The sequence below is a fragment of the Ostrinia nubilalis genome, chromosome 18, assembly GCF_963855985.1.
Source record: "Ostrinia nubilalis chromosome 18, ilOstNubi1.1, whole genome shotgun sequence".
Classification (NCBI taxonomy): domain Eukaryota; kingdom Metazoa; phylum Arthropoda; class Insecta; order Lepidoptera; family Crambidae; genus Ostrinia; species Ostrinia nubilalis.
Genome location: NC_087105.1, coordinates 5,236,272 through 5,254,455, shown reverse-complemented (window position 1 = coordinate 5,254,455; position 18,184 = coordinate 5,236,272). Strand labels below are relative to the sequence as shown.

The 18,184-nt window shown below is 37.2% G+C and overlaps 1 long non-coding RNA gene across 1 annotated transcript in view; it reads left to right on the top strand.

The window, feature by feature from the left end:
- The window catches only part of LOC135080385 (uncharacterized), a 206,549-nt gene that overhangs the window by 88,295 nt on the left and 100,070 nt on the right, over positions 1–18,184 (top strand). The window contains exon 2 of the long non-coding RNA XR_010258996.1: positions 6,105–6,168. This is a non-coding gene — a long non-coding RNA (uncharacterized LOC135080385). The remainder of the gene's footprint in view (positions 1–6,104; positions 6,169–18,184) is intronic.

The window sequence follows — 18,184 nt, the reverse complement described above, 5'->3', positions numbered from 1 at the left end:
GAGGTCTGTATATTATGAGGCAAGAGGTCAAATATTTTGTATATCATAATGATAATGCAAAATGATTCGTTACCATAACAGAGGTTCTTAATAATATAACTACTATAATTATATTCAAAATTATTAGGACTGTAAAGTGTCCTAAAAATTATGTGGCCACTTTTTCCGCAGAAGTGTTTTATGCCTTTGCTATAATCATTAAAAAAAACTTCTTTTCGAAAAAAAATGGCAGCCCTACCCCACCTAATATGTCAAGAGTACGCTATCTCAAAACACAGCCCGCGGTGCCCGCTAAATTGGCAAACAATGTCTACGTAACGTATGCGAGACGCAATTTGCGTACGCGAACGGAGTAGACGCCTGTAACGTTGATGTTTGTTGTGAATTGAACTTAATAAGACGTTTCACTTGCGCACAATTGTTTTTTTATATCGAAGCTTCTTTTGTCTCGGTTGTGTTTTGTTTTTTTAGACCGAAAAATACATAGTTTTACAAAGAAGTCAATATTTACGTACGAGTACAACAATAGGAACAGCACCTTCATGGGTAACATTTTATAAATTTTGCAAAAATCTTATCAAAAAAGAAATCCAGAAAAAGGCCACGGTCCTGACTTTGTAGAACTGAAATTATACTGAACCCCATAAAAAAACAAAGGTAGGAAAAAAGAAGAAGGTGACTCAAATCAATTCATAAAAGTTGCATATACTCGTAGGTTTGAAAAGGCCGTAATGAACGGAGGTTAATTAAGAACTCTGCAAACTGCTTGGGGCACACTTTTGATACTTTACATTTAATATTATTAATAAGAGAGGTACTATTATACCTTGTTCAGTACCTATTTTGTTAATTTTATTTTATTAATGAATACAATCCACTAACAGGTACCTACAGTAGGCTTATAAATAGAGTATCTTTGACCCCATTTCGATACGGATCCCCAAAACCTTGGACAAATACATCCCATTATCGATATCTGAAAAATTCACCAATCGTATAACCAGGGTTCATTGATTCGCCCGTCCCGTACAAACATTGGCTTTGTGTCTTTTTGTGGATTACGTGGCTTTGTACCGTGGAGTACCATTGTCATCCAGTGGCGGTCACTAATTCAATTTTATTAATGGTTTTGGCCATTTGCCTCGATGCGCACGTTGAATTAGGACGGCCTATTCGATAAGTAGGGTGCTTTTCAATTGTACAGTCTACCTACACAGTTTTCTTATAAAATAGCTCCTATTACAAGCGAGTAAATGCTACAGCGTTTATCCTAATATGAGGTGGTTTGTACGTATATTGATTCGGACTGTCTCTTCGTCTTCTTTTATTAGATGAAAGAGACTGTACAAGATGAAATAACAACTTTCCTCAATTCAGATGTTTTAAATCAACACAAGATCACAGACTTACCGTGTTTGTTTACTTTAGTTGTCCACATAATATTTTGCAAGTAATCAAAAGTTACGATCATCTTGACACACCGAACAAAGAAAAAGACTGTCTTACCTCCAACACTGCGTAAACACAACAATTCTGTTAGCTGTGGTTATGTTGTGTCCTGTGGAATTGTTTGAAAATTTTAATTAGCTTTTCATAATTGAAGTGATTTAAGGCTGGGTTGCTAACTTTGACAAACGTCAAAAATCTGTCAAACTCCATACAAAATATACCGGTTATAGTTATAGTTACGATCAAAGTTAGGTGGTGCAACTCAGCCTAAGTGATATTTCTTGACAGCCGTGTACACGTTACACGTAGATGTAAACTCTAGATATACCACTTTATTAGTGTAAATTATTCGCAAGCGCACTCAAACCGAGCAGCGTGATGTATGCAGTCCAAACATCCGAGCCGCTTCCAGGTAGCGTCCCACGTCTTATTAGCTCCATTAATTTACTCATATCTAGTTTAACGACAAGTGTATGACACATCAAAGTGTGTATCTTGTGCGGTTGTATTAGGGTGCTGTTTTGGAACGAAAAGGTTTACGCCAGTGTGCTGTAGTGTTCGTTTGGTCTTACTCAGAATTGGAAAATATTGCTAGCTAAACTTTAAAGTTAATTAAGTGTTTTATGTTTTGTTTTATAAATCATCAAATATTTGTCAATTTATATACGTTTTTAAGAGAAGTGTAGGATATAAAAACTGTGTTACGGGTTAAACCAAACATTGCTAAAAACAACATTTCCAATAAAGGTAATCGAAATGTTTAAGGTATTGCCTTTGTATCTACTCTGTAAATGTTGATTGTTAGGGTAGTAGTAACTGAAGTAATCTGATTTCAAAAAACTGTACTGAACAAAATTACACATTCAAGTGCCCTTGTGAAAATCGTTTACATGGCAACCCCGTCCGCTTCCACCCGGCTAAATTAAAACAAGGCATGTGCATAAAAATGTAATACTTCTTCCTATGTTTGCGTTATTAAACTTGTCGGGCTAAGTAAGTGGTAAAAATTATAGGCGAGGGCGACAGTCTTTTGTCTTTATTTCGTTAATAATGTTGATTAAGGTTGGGCGCAGAGGGGTTTAGAGTGATGTGACGTCAGATATTTTAAGCAGCTGCTTAAAATAGCTGCTGCAGCTTTATCAATTTATCACAATTTGATTCAAATTTGACACGGAGCAGTAAAATCAACCAAAATATTCGATTTATGCGACTCAAAGAAAATAACAAAAGTCTGTGACAGAAAACAAGCAACAAAAACCCTTTGCTTGTATAGAGCCTAAATGACACAAAATGGAGCAATAAAGCAGTTTGGTACTTCGTAAATTTTACAAATTTCATCCTTTCAATTTTTTAGCATGAAAAACCCTCTTCCAAAACAAATATCAAAATTGTTTCAGCAGCATAATAATCTAAGATGGGCCAAATAAACAGACAGGAATACCTTTTGCATTAATAATATTAGACTAATGAATGAGTATGACGACTCCAAGTTTCACGATAGCCGTGAAGTTTACTCGAAACATCGTTAGTTATGTCTGAAGATAGATGTGCAGTACCGTAAAACTATTTCATTTCACCCACTCACTCGTTCTTAAATGATGACATGAGTAAAAGAGGTACCAGTGTCGTGCGGCTCTCATGGTAAAAGTGTGATATATAGTGCAAAATGACTTGGTGCATCTGTTCCCAGTTTGATAAGGACATTGGGAATGGAATCAGCCTGATTATATGAAAAAGAATGTTAATTGGAGGGCACGTAAATTGAGCAGTCAGATACCAATGGACGTTCACTTATTCTGACCCCTTGTAGCACATGGTAGAAGAAGAAGGAGTTCAGGTAGGTCATATTGAAATCTCTGTAGACTCTGTCTGTAGACAAAGTGAGCACTCAGTTAACGATATTCTCTGCAATAATTTTCAAGGCAAGGTTGATAATGCATCAAAATATCCGAGTAGATGTTGAAACGCAAATGGTACAGCACATCAAACCGCAAATTGTGGCAAAGTAGCACTTAATGTAAATACTTAAGATGCCACGGTGTCTGGATCAGCCGTCGTCTGTACAAGAAAATGATGGATGTCTTCATTACCAGACATTGGACGTCGAGGACAGTGCTTTTGCAATAAAATAATTTATAATGTAAACACCTGAATGTTTTAAATAACATTTCTGCGACCAATCCTCAGTGACAACGCATCAATCTCCCGTCCAGCTTGGCACGGCGTTATAAATGATACTTTAACTCCTCTCGAGCGCTCTAAACCAAGGTTTAAAAACGTGTTTGTTTATAAGCCCGCGCTTAAGATGTAATTAAAAAACGGTCGTTTTGTAAACGGGTGGAAATTAATTTGCGTTTCGTAGATATACTTGTAGAGCGAGCTTAAACTGAAATATGGTTCAGGTTGATCTATTTTTTGTTGGGGTTAGGTTTTGGAATAGCTTTAGATATACATAGATACTGTCGGCAGATAAGGCTTCGATTAGTACACGACATGTTTGCTTCAAAATAGCTTTTATTCCAACTAAGTAAGTGCCGCAGAATTTCGCTAAATGTGCTTTTGACTGTACATTGTTTTCAGGCAGATTTTTAAATTCCCCGACATTCAGAGTTTTATTTATCTCCGCACGTGCGCGTATTGTAGGCACATGATGCTCTACACCGGCATCTTAAGTCTTAGTAATTAAGGTTGATTTTTCAACAAATATGAATATGCTGTTGTTTGTACTTCGGAATGTCCGTCTGATTCAATTTTATTAATGGACTTGGACGTGTGCCCCACTGACTGAGCGCGACCGTTCTATTTGTCGCTAGACGCTTCTTATGACGGCGTCCGATAACCGAAATTGTGACTTGTGGTTTCGTATTTAAGCACGGTTTCGGTTGTCGCCGTATGCAATTTCTTACATGTACTCAGAATAGGGTTGTCGATGGTACTTAAGTAAATCGGGATTCCGTATTTTAGAGATCGGTGAATTACGGAGATAATAGTTGTTATATTAATTTGATTTATTAAACATAAGTAATTAGTTGATATTTTACCTATCTATCTATCTATCTATTAAATAGCAACTTTGACATTTCTCAACGCCAATTCCTAGTTCTTTTATCTTTCTTTTCAGCATGTTCTTTACCAAACAACTCTTTTAACGTCAACGTAACATGAAAATCTCTTAGATTAACGTTCACGACGTTCACACAACTTTCTTACTTACTTGAACAAACACCTATCCTAACTCAGACACCAGTCTCCCACAATCTATTTTTATGCACGATGTACTTTTATTGTAATACTTATGTATCATTTAGATTGTAGAGAAAATGAAAGACTTATTATTATTATTATTTATCGCAAACCCTACACGCAAGGCGAGTGCAGTGAGTCAGCGCGCAAGATGTCAACAAGGACGCGCTACACCGCTTTTACGATATCGCTTCGACTAATTTACTTTACGATCGACTTTAATGCTCGCCTTCGATGCTTTGACTATATCAGTTTGGGAAACAAGGCCTGTAGGGCTAAGATGCTCGCTATGATATAATTTTATCAAGACATTTATCGATTTTAGATGACAAATCGTCTTTTATTGATTAGATGTTATCGTGACGCGTAAAGCTCTGTGGTTGGAAAACTTGCCTTATTCAAAACACAATACTCAAATACAATGGAATGGAAAAACACATGAAACCTGTTAGATGTCTTATTCAAAACACAATATGTAAAGATAATGGAATGGAAAAAACCATGGGACGTATCAAATATTTCACATTTCGACATTTCTATAACAAAGCATAGGCTGAAACTGTAGGTTTATCCGACATGGCCTTACTTTTCACAAATTGATCTGTAGGTAATAGGTACTTAATATAGTGTCTTAAAGACTGACTTGATTGAGAAAACATTACAAAAGTCGTAATCAAAATCATTACGTTTTCAAGTTTCGTAAAAAGACCCCAGTTGAACTCGCATTCTACATTGAACTTCGTATCGTATATGACGAAAGGTACTATGATGTGACATATCTACAGTTAACTATTGATCAAATGCCAGAAACTGATTAGAATTGAAAGCTGGACTGATAGATTACGGGATTAGATATAGCAGCCCTATAAATTGCCCCCTAGTGATCCATGGTTACCGAGCAGAGATCGACGGCATCCTTGATTGAACTCGTAACTTCAAAACAAATCGACGTTGTTTCAATAAGAATAAGGGTTATTGGCTGAGCTAAATCTGTTGTATACAGGGTGTCCCAAAAAGTAGTGTCAAGCCGAAGTCCAGAGGTAGAGCATCACTGCTATCCAAATATCCGCGATTTTTGATAGTTTTCGAGATATGATTGTTTTAAATTTTCGTGCTTAGGCACTTTTTTGGTCACTGTGGCGCAAATAGTAAAGTTACATGCCTGATTGAATTATTATTATTAGATGAATACTAGGCCTAGCTGATTCAGGAGTGTTTACATCCATAACACGAATGTAAACTAAAGACGCTAATATTGTAAAAAATCATAACTTGAAAACAATCAAAGTCGCGGTGATTCGGGTAGCCCTAGTGATGCTCTACCTCTGGGCTTCGGCTTGACAGTACTTTTTGGGACACCCTGTATTTAGCCGCGTAATTAATTATCTTATTTACGTTGCCATTTGTTTCAGAATGAGCTGGTGACCAGATTGGCGGAGCGGCGACGCCCATGTTGTGATGGCTGCAGTTAATTCGGTAAGCTCGGTGTAACTGGTTAAGTGCGAGTCGACTTTTTGTGATAGTTCTGTACATAATAACTTTTTGTCAGTTTGAAAAATAGTTATTTACAGAGGCACATATACTAGGTCTTTAATTTATTGTTAGTATTGAAGGTTACGGGACTATTCCCACCTCTCGTTCCCACCGCTGGTAGCCAGGATCTGCAGCCTGACCGCCAATAAAAACCCAACCAGTGAAGGTCAAGTTTGTCCCGGGGAAAGTTAAACTGTCATTATTATTGTATTTAATTATTAGATAGGTCATTATTAGTTATTGTAGGTTGAAGTCGATGCACTTAAGTATATAATTAATACGAGTAAAACAATACTTAATGTGTCTGATGGATTAGAAAAATGTAAAATTGTGCACAATTTCATTTAATTGTAATTGTATTTTTCTAATCCATCAGACCTTCATTCTGCCTCTAAACTAAGAAGATATTTTACTAATTGTTACTATAGATAAACTTGTGACTGATGTTCAAACTGATGATATAGTTGAACTTTACAGAAAATGTGTCTCTCCGTACCACCGATCCCCAAACGCGACCGACGCGGCATAAATTCCCGCCTATTTCGAATTATTTCAGTACGAAACAGTACATAAATCCGGACTTAACATTAATAGCGTATAACTCAATGTTATTACGGGAAGCTACAAACTCATTAGCAGGATTCAATCTTTCGTGAAACTGGCTCATTATGTAGCTGTTAATTGGCAAGTTTCTATCCTTAGGACTGAGAGTCTGAGACGTGTCACGCGACAAGAGGATTCTGTTTTGTCTCGGATTTTGATGGAAACCTTTACACGAGCTGGTCATGACGGGGGGAAATTCGTTGAAGATTTGTAAAATTCTTACAACATTTTGAATATTGAATTTTTGAATGAATGTGGCGGTAATATGTAAAGTTTACAAACTTATGGGTACTTATGGTCTTGGCAAAATTAATTGAAAACTCATCATCATATATATCGGTAACTTTCAGCCTCGATTTGAAAACGCGATTGTGACGATACGTCCTCTGAACGGAGGCGTGGTTTCATAGACGCGTACTTATTCGTCATTTTACTCGTGAATCATGATTGAAGCTTACATACAAAACTATACGAGTAAAACTTTTTAAAGAAAGATGAATATTGTTGATGAAGTAAGAACATACGCTATAAAACTACGTTTTGGACAGTAGTCCTAAGTTAGGTGCAAAACAGTAGACATCCTAAAATCGATATGTACGAACATTACGTTGTGTTTAACGCTAATGTGTTAGCCTGAAATTTTCACCAGTAGATCTTATTGCTCGCAATCAAACGGCTCCTATTATCGTGTCTTAACTGCTCTTCGAACAGCCGGTTTGTTTTATGCCATCATTTTTCCTAGGGCCGTTTAGCGCTTAACTGCCTCCATTGGGGTATAGCAGGAGTTGGCTCATCACACCGCTCGCAGGTAACGCGACCAGGGTAGGTAGACCCCTCGTGCTTTGATCGGATTGGGATTTTTCGAACGGGGGACTGCCCGAAAAGTATCCGACTTCGATGAATGTTTAGAAGAATAGATTAAAAATGTAGCGAAAGGTGCCGCCAGTGCAAGTTATAAGGCTGAATTTCAATAAGCCTTACGAGAGCCACCTAGACTTGTGTGTGATTGGCATACTGGATCACAACGTAATAAATCTCGTGCGTGGGTTCAAACTCTGCTGAGGGCAAGGATCAGTTTTATGAGTAAGTAAGTACGCATTACTCGTACCTACTTATACTTACTCGCACAACATAAACGTTCCTTGTAGGGTATAAGGTAAAGTTATCTATTTTTATGTTTATCCACTACTAGTGACACCCGCCCCGGCTTCGCACATATAAACCTTCTATTAAAAAACCGCATCAAAATCCATTGCGTAGTTTTAAAGATCTAATCATACATAGAGACAGACAGCGGAAAGTGACTTTGTTTTATACTATAAGTACGAGTAGGTATGTAGTGATAGTGATTCGGTAATGCAATTCTAGGCAAGGTGGAAAATAATTGATACGAAAGTATTTTTTTTTATTTATAATTTTTAAATATTACTGGGTATGTCCACCATTTGGAAACTTATTGTAACTTCAGTAATGTAATAGGTCGGATACTTTCCGGACAGTTCAACAGAGTAAAGATGCCAAACAATACTGGTAGGCACGTAATGGCGCTAGCTGTCGTTCCGCCATGGACCGCTTCCAAATCACATCGCATTTGAATAGAACTGCATTGGGCAATACTCTGTTAATGACTCTTATCGATCTATTTCCAACAATCTTTGAAAGACCTAGAGTTGCCAAGGTGACAGTCTCAGCTGAAAGTTCTCTAAATAATAACACAGAATGTAAGATAATTCGAGCACAATTTTGTGATTCTAGAGTCTAGAAAATTGTAGAATCTAGAATCTTGTACATCCTAGTTACAGCCCCTAAAAACGCTTTTAAAGTTCCCAAACCACAAACGACATGGTTGCAACATTGAATTATAGTATAGATCGTTTAATCCACGAAGACGTACCTACCCCACCAATAGCGCGGGGTGCGGGGAGTTTAATCCGAGCAATCCGAGCGTTTACCGATAACACTCAAACATTAGCGGAAGAATGGTGGGGCGCGTCTTTGTGGATGAAACGATCTATAAGAGCTATTTTGCATCAAAAAGTATATTAGTCTTTTGTAATCAGCTGCAACAAAAACCTCTTAGCTTAATCGTAGCTCCTAATAATGATAACCACAAAAACAGCTGACTATCCACGCCCCGTTCCAATTCGAAAAAAGGGAGCCCTAAACGAACAATCACTCCTTGATTCAGACGTCGTAATTTCGCTGACAGTAGCCCCACAGACGCCCGTCAGTCATTAAGAAAATTCAACATCACGGAAATCTTTTTCGTTGCGAAAATTGTAAATGACACGGAAAAAATGTTTACGTATTGTACGGTTTCGGGTGTAGTACTTTTGAGGGTCAAAGAGGATCTTCAGCTGTCTGGCAAACCTGTCGTCTACTTTCAACATGACAGAATAACCGTGTTACCTAAAAAGAAAGCTCTATAGATTTGTTTTCTTAAAAAAAAAAACATTATTCTTACGCGAAACAAATGAATTTTAGAGTTACGAAGGTGGAATATGTTAGAATACCCATAGCGAAATTTCAGTGGACCAGACATAAATGTATTAGACTAGCGGCCGCCCGCGACTTCGTACGCGTGGATCCCGTTTTACCCCCTTCATCTATCTTAAGCGGTTTAGATTTTTTCATACAAAAGTTTTTTCCCGCTAACTCCCGTTCCCATGGGAATTTCGGGAATTCCTTTCTTAGTGCACCTATACGGTACCTAAGCTACGTCCCTTCCAAATTTCAAGTGTCTACGTTTAGCCGTTTAGGCTGTGCGTTGATCTGTCAGTCAGTCAGTCAGTTTCTCCTTTTATATATTTAGATAGACAGATGCCGTAAAACTAATGACGGGGTTAAATAATTCTGGAGTGGTAACATTAGTCTCCACTTACAACAGAACAGCTGATGTTACAGCTAAAATATACCTACCAATGCATTAAAACTATTTAATGTGGTGGACCGTTGCATCCCAGTAATATCATTTTCATTCTTAAATTACTTAAAATTATTTGGCATCCGATATTAAGTGTCAGGCGGACTGCAAATTACAATGCAATATGGCATAAAACCCAATGGTTTGTGAGACGTTAAGTCGCTTCGAACAAGAGCAATAAAACTAAGGTGAATTTCGATGGAATTGGAACTCTACGTGAAGTCGTTGTACGGGGTCGATCTGAACTTGCAAAGTTAGTTGTGATCGGGGCAATAAAGTTGAAAGATTCTACCTTTTCTTACATAGTGGTATCAACTTCATCTTCCTCTCATGGTTCCACTAATTCTTTTGGGGCAGGACTACGATAATTCTTCAAACGTGCCAACAATGATTGACCCAGTGATCTACATCCCGTGTAATGTACAGTCGACAGCACATTAAACCATTCATTTTTGTCCCAAAATAGCTCCCATTAACACTGCACACAAGGTGCCATGGTGTTTAGCTTGATATGCCGTTGTACCTTATGTGGGTTTTATGAAAGGTACGATTTTGGAACACAAATGTATGGTTTTATGTGTTGACGAGCTGTCGTCAATATTCGTTGGGTAATATAAATAATTTAGCGCGATATAAAATGAAGAGCGCTTTCACATTTAGGCGATTTAGCAGCGCGACAAACGCGCGAAAGGGGACGTTTCGCACATTCGTGCGAAACTACTATTAACCCGACAGACGCGCTGCCGAAAATTTCATACTATGTGACAGCAAATGCATGCCTTCACATTATAAAAACGCCGCTGCCGCGCTGCAGTCGCGCTACTAACGCCCTAATATAACAGTGCTCTTAATCACGTTTCCCCCAATATTCTCGCTTTTACTTTGAAATTTTGCCGCCGCGATCCCAACGGAATACAAACTTGCAATAAATTGTAGCTACTTAACCTGCATTTGACTGATACAAAAAAACTTAATTAAACAATTCTTACTTTCATACCCACGATTAAGCATAAAATATGAAGCCGTTTTAACGTACCGGAATATACAGGGTGCTTCATTGCGACCTAATAAAGTGTTTAGTGGCAGTTCGCACGGCGTTAGAAGGTCCCCAACGACATTGTCGTGTGTAGGGTTGCCATGTCCAAAAACACAAAAGCCAGACTCTGTGCTTCATTTGGCCGGACATTTTACCCTAAAAGCCGGACATGTGCCGGGGGGGGTGCAACGAGTGAGTACTATCATCATCGGATGCCTAACGTGATGCGTGCGCTTCATATTTACCTACTGTGGACTGTGTGACTGTGTCGACTTTCGCCTACTGGCGCGGCAGCCAAATAAAAAGCCGGACAATCCGGACACCAGTTATTTTGGCCGGACACGCTATCAAAAAGCCTAACACCTATGTCCGGCTTTATCCGGACGCCTGGTAGCCCTAGTCGTGTGTAACGCCCCATACCGGGTATGGCTCAACTCCGGCAATAAAAGGAGCGGGAACTGCATGGATACGTCAGGTGGGGCGAAGTAATCCAATTCCTTTGGATTACTGATGATGATTCTATGCAGATCTCTTGGGATCTTGCCACCCTGCTTATCTATTTTGAGTAGGAAATGCATAATGAAATAAATTCTTATATTAACTTACAAGTTATGAAATCTACGTGTTTCAGTGTTTTACGTCACGAAAAATTGGTATTGATTAATGACAACAAATACAATATTAGGTACTCGAATTATTTAGGATGCCCCTGTGCTTAACTTGATTGGCTGACTTTCGTTTATATCTACTTAAAACTCTGTAAGGCTCGAATAGTTCGTAAAAGAATTACAAGATTTTCAGGAAAAATATACATCGTATCAACGGACTACTTACGAGTATTTACACTATCAAATAAATACAAAAATACTTATAAAATCTTTTGTCTAGTTGCACAATACATAACTGTATTGCAATCTCTTCAATTGGTCTCTCTCTTCACTAGTTAAGTTGATCGACATAGATTCCTGTGTACATTGTACAGTCGGCCCCAACAGCACGTAACATTCCACGCTATCGGTCACTTATGTCCAAACATGGCGCTCGAAGGTCGGCGAAATGACCAAAGCAGACCGAAGAGGAAATGAATGAGAGGGATTTTAATTTTCTAGTGCTACAACGAGGGCTCTTTGGCAACGGGGTAATAAAGGGCGTACTAGAACTGGGGTAACCAAAATTCAAGCCCTAACGTGGGACACTTAAGGACACAAAGCCTTATAAATAACATTCAATAAAAAGTATACAGGGTGGAATTTTGTAATGCCACCTGGAGGGAAAGTACTCTTAATACTGTAGATAGAAAATTTTACTCAAAGGAAACATTCCTTTATTTTTGAAAAGAAATAGAACTGCATTCAAAGATTTTCAAAAATTTGCTTTCCATATCCAAGAATCGAACCAACTAAAATCTGTTAAAAATTACACCCTGTATTTTTATTGCATCGATCGTTAGGGTGAGGTATAAGGATGAAATCTCTCTAACAAACTCGATTAATCAAGTGAAAGGAAAACCATGAAATCTTACATTATTTTAACTATTTACAGAGAAAATTGTATGGCATGGTAGAGAATTTTCGAAAAAATTTCGGAAATCTTTGAATGCGGTTCTATTTCTTTTCAAAAATAAAGGAATGTTTTCTTTGAGTACAATTTTCTATCTACATTATTAAGAGTGCTTTTCCTCCAGGTGGCATTACAAAATTCCACCCTGTATACTTACGTGTATAGTTGGTAAAATAAAATGAGCTAACTGACATGGCGCAGCGACCCAAAGTGTGTGATGGCCTCCGATAAAAAAATTAACACGAACTGCAACTTAACTGCTTACATTGTATAACTTTGCGCATAACAAATTACCATCGTTTCCTAGTATCACTGCACCGAAATGATGATTCTCTGATTGTGTCTCCAAGAAGTGTCAAATATAATGAATTCCGGAACCCGGGATCACAAGAAATCCGGAACGATCCGGACGCCTGGCAACCCTAGTTAGGACAGAAGTGGACCCACCGGAAATTTAATCTGACTGAGGGCCCTTTGTTACGCGAAATTTTGTCCTTAGATAAATGTCGGTAAGTATACCAAGAAGAAATATTTCAATTTAATTAAAAACTCAAAACGCTATTATGTTTCCTCTGGAAAAGACGTCTCATTATAATATCTTCTTGATAAATTTATTGGCCCGCTAATCGGCTTGCCAATTTATTTGGGCATTTTTAAGGTTCCGTGTAAAAGCCAGAACCTTTTTTGTGAACATTTTAATAGAATTTCGTTAATTGATGTCCAAGAAAAAGTGGAGATTTTAAAACACGTTAGAGATCTTCTTGAAACTATTAATAACACAATTTATTTTTGGATTCCGTTTTGGTATTTATTGCGCGTGACACATAATAGCAACACTGTGGCAACTTAAAAATCTGAAAGTATTAATTGTGACTTCGTAACAAATGTGCGAAATCAGTCATATTAATACGAGATCAAACTGGAGTAAAATCGAAAAATATTAAAAAAATATTATAAAATACCTAAAAGCAATTATAGAAACGGAAGTGAACTACTTTTTGTACCTCACATTAGGTACAAAATTAGCTTTAACAGCAGAGTAAGATTCCGAGCATACATTCTAGCGAAATGCTAGCCTCTCGGGACTGGTCGTACTAAACACCGCTTTAGTCTTACGGTTATCCAGGCTAACTGTATGCAATTGCCTATAAAGAGAAGGAGTTACGCGTTTCCATTTGAGTCTATTTCTAAGTAGATTATTTTACGACCTACCTAGGTATATTTAAAGTATTTTACTGAATACGAAATAATGGCGATGAGGTATGGTTAATTCTTAATGTAACCCAAGCCAAGTTTTAAAAACAAATTGTTATTGCCAAAATGTAAGTACCTAGGGACTCGTAGTTATTGACATTTCAAGTAGGTAAGTGACATACGTAACTTGTCATAGGTAACTTGTTTTAACAGCAAGATTGCAAAACATTAAAAAATTTAAACGTACTCGTAGATTATATCCAAAATCGTTAATATGCATTACGTTTAATCTGATAAAGCGATAATAATAATATTATATTTACATAAACTAAAATACACTATGTATCTTACACTACAGCAATTTCCTACATATTTCGGTCCGAATAGCCAAAATACATGCAACGAGCGGAATGTACCGCTTAAGACTTCACGTACAAAACGCTCACAGAAGACGAAAATAAAAAGATACATGGATATCCTACGCTACACCATCTAGAAGATTGCTGGGCAGTTAACTGTACTGTACTGTACCACTGAAAATAGACTAGCATGCACCAAGTAATGCTAAAGAGAAACTTAATGCCTTGGTAGTTCTTTGACAATCGACTTTTTTAAGGTGGTTTTTAACAGGAACGTGTTTGTGTAATGATGTATTGTATTTGTCTTTTTTGAGTGTAGTGTTTTGAAATAACACTCAACGTTGCTCCAAGTGTTTAAGTAATAATGCCATATTATTATAGTCAAGCCAATTTACTATACCAATATATGAATATTAGTATTTCTAAAATCTTTACTGCTATTCAACAAATGAAAAAATAAAGATCAGACTTAAGAAATTTACATTTAATGCAAACAATTACCTAAAAGGGACAATAATTTTCAAACTATCCACAGCTACGTTAGAAAATAAATCGTATATGGACCATATAATATGGTATGAAAGGGTGAGCCCGAAGCGAACGAAACAATGTTATGCCCAAAACGGGTACAAAAGAATACGAGAAAGGGGTAGAAAAATAGTAGATGACATATTTCATTTACATTCCCAAGTTACACAAGTGAAATAGACATGACAACTATCCTTCAGGCTTAACCCTCGCGTAGGCGGGTCGCCCACCCGGTACCGCAGTACAGACCTTGGGCTAGTGTTGTAAGAAACTCCAGTCTTTTAGTCTTCATTTTGAGACTTAAGTCTATTTTCAAGATTAGAACAAGATATTTTTAAAAAAAATTACTCTTAAAAACAAAACATCTCACATAACACCAGGTGCGATTGCGGTCAAACATCTGCCTTGTCTTGCAGAAAAAAAACTTAGCTTAAAATTTCCGCTTAGTGACGCCGGCACAAGAACCCAACCACACTACCTGCATGCACGACTGTATTATAGTAGGTAAAAGCTAATGCAAAAAGCACCGTCTGAAAGACTAGGACTCGTTAGTCCTTTCGAGTTTTCTGAGTAATAAATCAATAATTCATTGCTATTTTATTTATTTCAAACTACAGCTATGGATTTAAAAAGACTCAGTCTTCGAATCTTTTTGGTAAGTTTCGGGTTTTTTACAAAAGACTCAAGGACTAGAGCTCTAACTTGGTATCCTTCCGTTTGGCCAAATTACTTTTCGCCAAATTTCACTTCGCAAACAACTTATCGCCAAAGTTTCATTTCCCAAATGAACTTTTAGCAACTGTACTTTTCGCAACTAATTCATTTGGTCAAATTATCATTTGGCCAAATTTTACTTGGCAAATGTTTATATAGCAAATGTTTTATGTTGCCAAATATTATATCCCAAATAATTTGTTTGGTCAAATTGACACTTCACATACTTACCCACCGTTACCCACAAATCAAAAGTATAAGGCACATGATCATGGTTTTCACAAGAATTTTATGTAAAACATTGCAGGAAATAGTATGGTTGCAAAAAGTAGGTATTACAGAAAAAAGTAGGTTAGGTTAGGTTAGAACAGTGACCCTTAATGCGCGAAGGCGAGCGAAGCGTGCCGCGGCAGCGGCCGCCGAGCGCTAGAATCTCCCCTATTGTTAATGAATCGTTTGGAAATTTCCATAAAAAGAATGAAATAAGGAAATTAATATAGAAAAAAATTTATATTAACTACCCACTAAACAAAATAATAACCACAAGCTAATTTGTATCCATTCTATGCACCAATCAAATTATTTTGTAAATAGTTTATCGTGAATAATTTTTGCCTAATGAAACATTTGGCAAACCATACTTTGCCAAACAATAATTTGCTAAACAATAATATGCCAAAAACAACATTTGCGAATTAAAAGTTTGCAATAAGTTGCTTTGCCAAATAAGAATTTGCCAAATGAAAATTTGCGAAACGTTGTTTGCGATGTGATAATTTGGAAAACGTTTTTTGGCCAAACATTAGTAATCCCTCTAACTTTTATATATAGAAAACTTTTTATTTGCAAGAAAGGTATACAAGCAGCCAAGACATAGATACAAACAGAGAGAAATAAACAAGTGGACAATTAACTGCTTGTGCCCTGACAAAAAGGCTGCTCAGCGTACATCAAGACCGCCAGAGCTTGTCTTGAAACTGATTTATAAGACTCAAGTCCTCAAAAATAGCTCAAGTCCTATTAAATAAGAATCCAAGACTCTAGTTTCTTACAACACTACCTTGAGCCGTCTGGGTGGGATGTGTTTGCTCAACTTTAATTGAGATTAAGTTGTTTCGGCGCTCATGTCAAATTTTCTAAAAGCATTCGGTGCGCATTCTACGTATATAGGCTTAAATCGTTTGGGACTGGTCATTCAGCTGAATGTGATACATGAAATTAGATTTAACATGCGAGTAATTAAATTGCTTTGTATTATTAAAATCAGATATAATTCAATTTACCTACTTAGTTGCATACCTTTATACATATGTAGCATCAGCATGTCAAGAATTTTTTTTTTTAACTAACCTTAAGGTTATAAATGTTACTTGAAAATTCGTGGGTTTAAAGAAATACACAATATAATAAATGGGAAAATACCTACAATTAATTAAAGGTAAAAGCATGCTTTCACAATAAACCCACGTTGAAAACAGTTCATCGCATCATGGATGCTAGCAGACTGCATTTGCGGCACGGAGCGGGCATAAAGCTGACTGCTACGGGCACTTTATAGCAAATTGGAGTCATACCGACTTGACGCCGGTCGCCGAGACCCGACGTTGTCCACGTGACACCATCTACATGCGACGTGTAGGGTTACTCGACGTTGGATTAAACCGGGGCGAGTTAACTTGCAGTTTTGCATCGTATAAGAGCGAGCAGGATATTTTCGTATAGAAACGTAAAGATTTCTGTGTTGTTGTGACACATCCATTCATGACTGGGTTGTACCATCTTACTTTAAGTTTGACAAACGTCAAAAATCTGTCAAACTCCATACAAGCATCGGATAGCGTTATAGTTACCGTTAAAGTTAGGTGGTGAAACTCAGCCTAAGTAAATATGCGAAGCTTTGTATAACTGTAGTTAGACTCGTAGATATTGCTTATCCATTAGTGTGAAACAAAACCTGCAGAAGCAAAGTCAAAAACATCAACTCTACGCTCAATTAAAAACTGAAAATTGATACATATTGTACGTACTATCTGCAGTGTCCTATCGATTTTATTTCACGCAAAACCATGCTCGTTTCACTCGTTTAGCGATTCTAAAATTTCTGTTTTCCGTACCGTTGCACTCGTCGTTTGAACATGGAACCGTCATGTCCAGTTTGACCGGCCCGGCTGGAGTCGCGCCAGCAATGTGTCATGTCTGGATAACAGGATCCGGCTCGCGTGCGGCAGTGAAAGGGTTAAACGTGAGTTTTAAATGAATTGTGCAATTTTGGGCGACAAAATTAGGAGTTATTTTGGTGAATTTTATTACACAGCACATTAGAATACCGTCGTATTCACAAACATTACTATGAGGTCTCACAGTGCGCGTGGACGCACAGGGTCACACACGAAACAATTACAGAGCTCTATTCAATGCTATTCGATTTGCTACTTCACTTAAGCAAGCATCGTTTGTGAATACGGGCGTTAGAATGCCACAGAGATTAGCTTGATTTGCCGTCGCCAGCATGTACCTATACAGCAGAACTGCTAAAACTTCTGTCAAACCATTACCTACGAACAATTTTAAAGCGTAGTTATTTTATTATCCTTTCAGCTTAAATCTCCTTGATTAGGTAGCAAGCTAAATTTAATTAATCCGTCATAATCTCTCCTCAAAACTACTAACTCCTGGAGCGGAGAGCTGACGTGTACTCGTAAAGTTACAACCACAGTGTAAAGAAATGGGTATTTTTAAATTGAAATATAGTTAATAAACTAGGTTTTTTAAACGTATTATACCTATTTATAAGATCTTTATATCTAATGGAGAGAGTTTTCTAAGGCGATGCCCATTTACAGCTTCTTTTAAAAGTCTATGGATTTATGTAGGTACCTATGTGACAATCCAGACCTACATGTAAAAATATTCTTTATGTACCAGATGTATCAGACATCTGAGAGATTGAGACAAAAATTCTGATAATTGTTGGTGCCTTTTATTATACAAAAATTCTAACAATATTCGTGCAAAGTCTATTATAATAAGTTATTATTATAA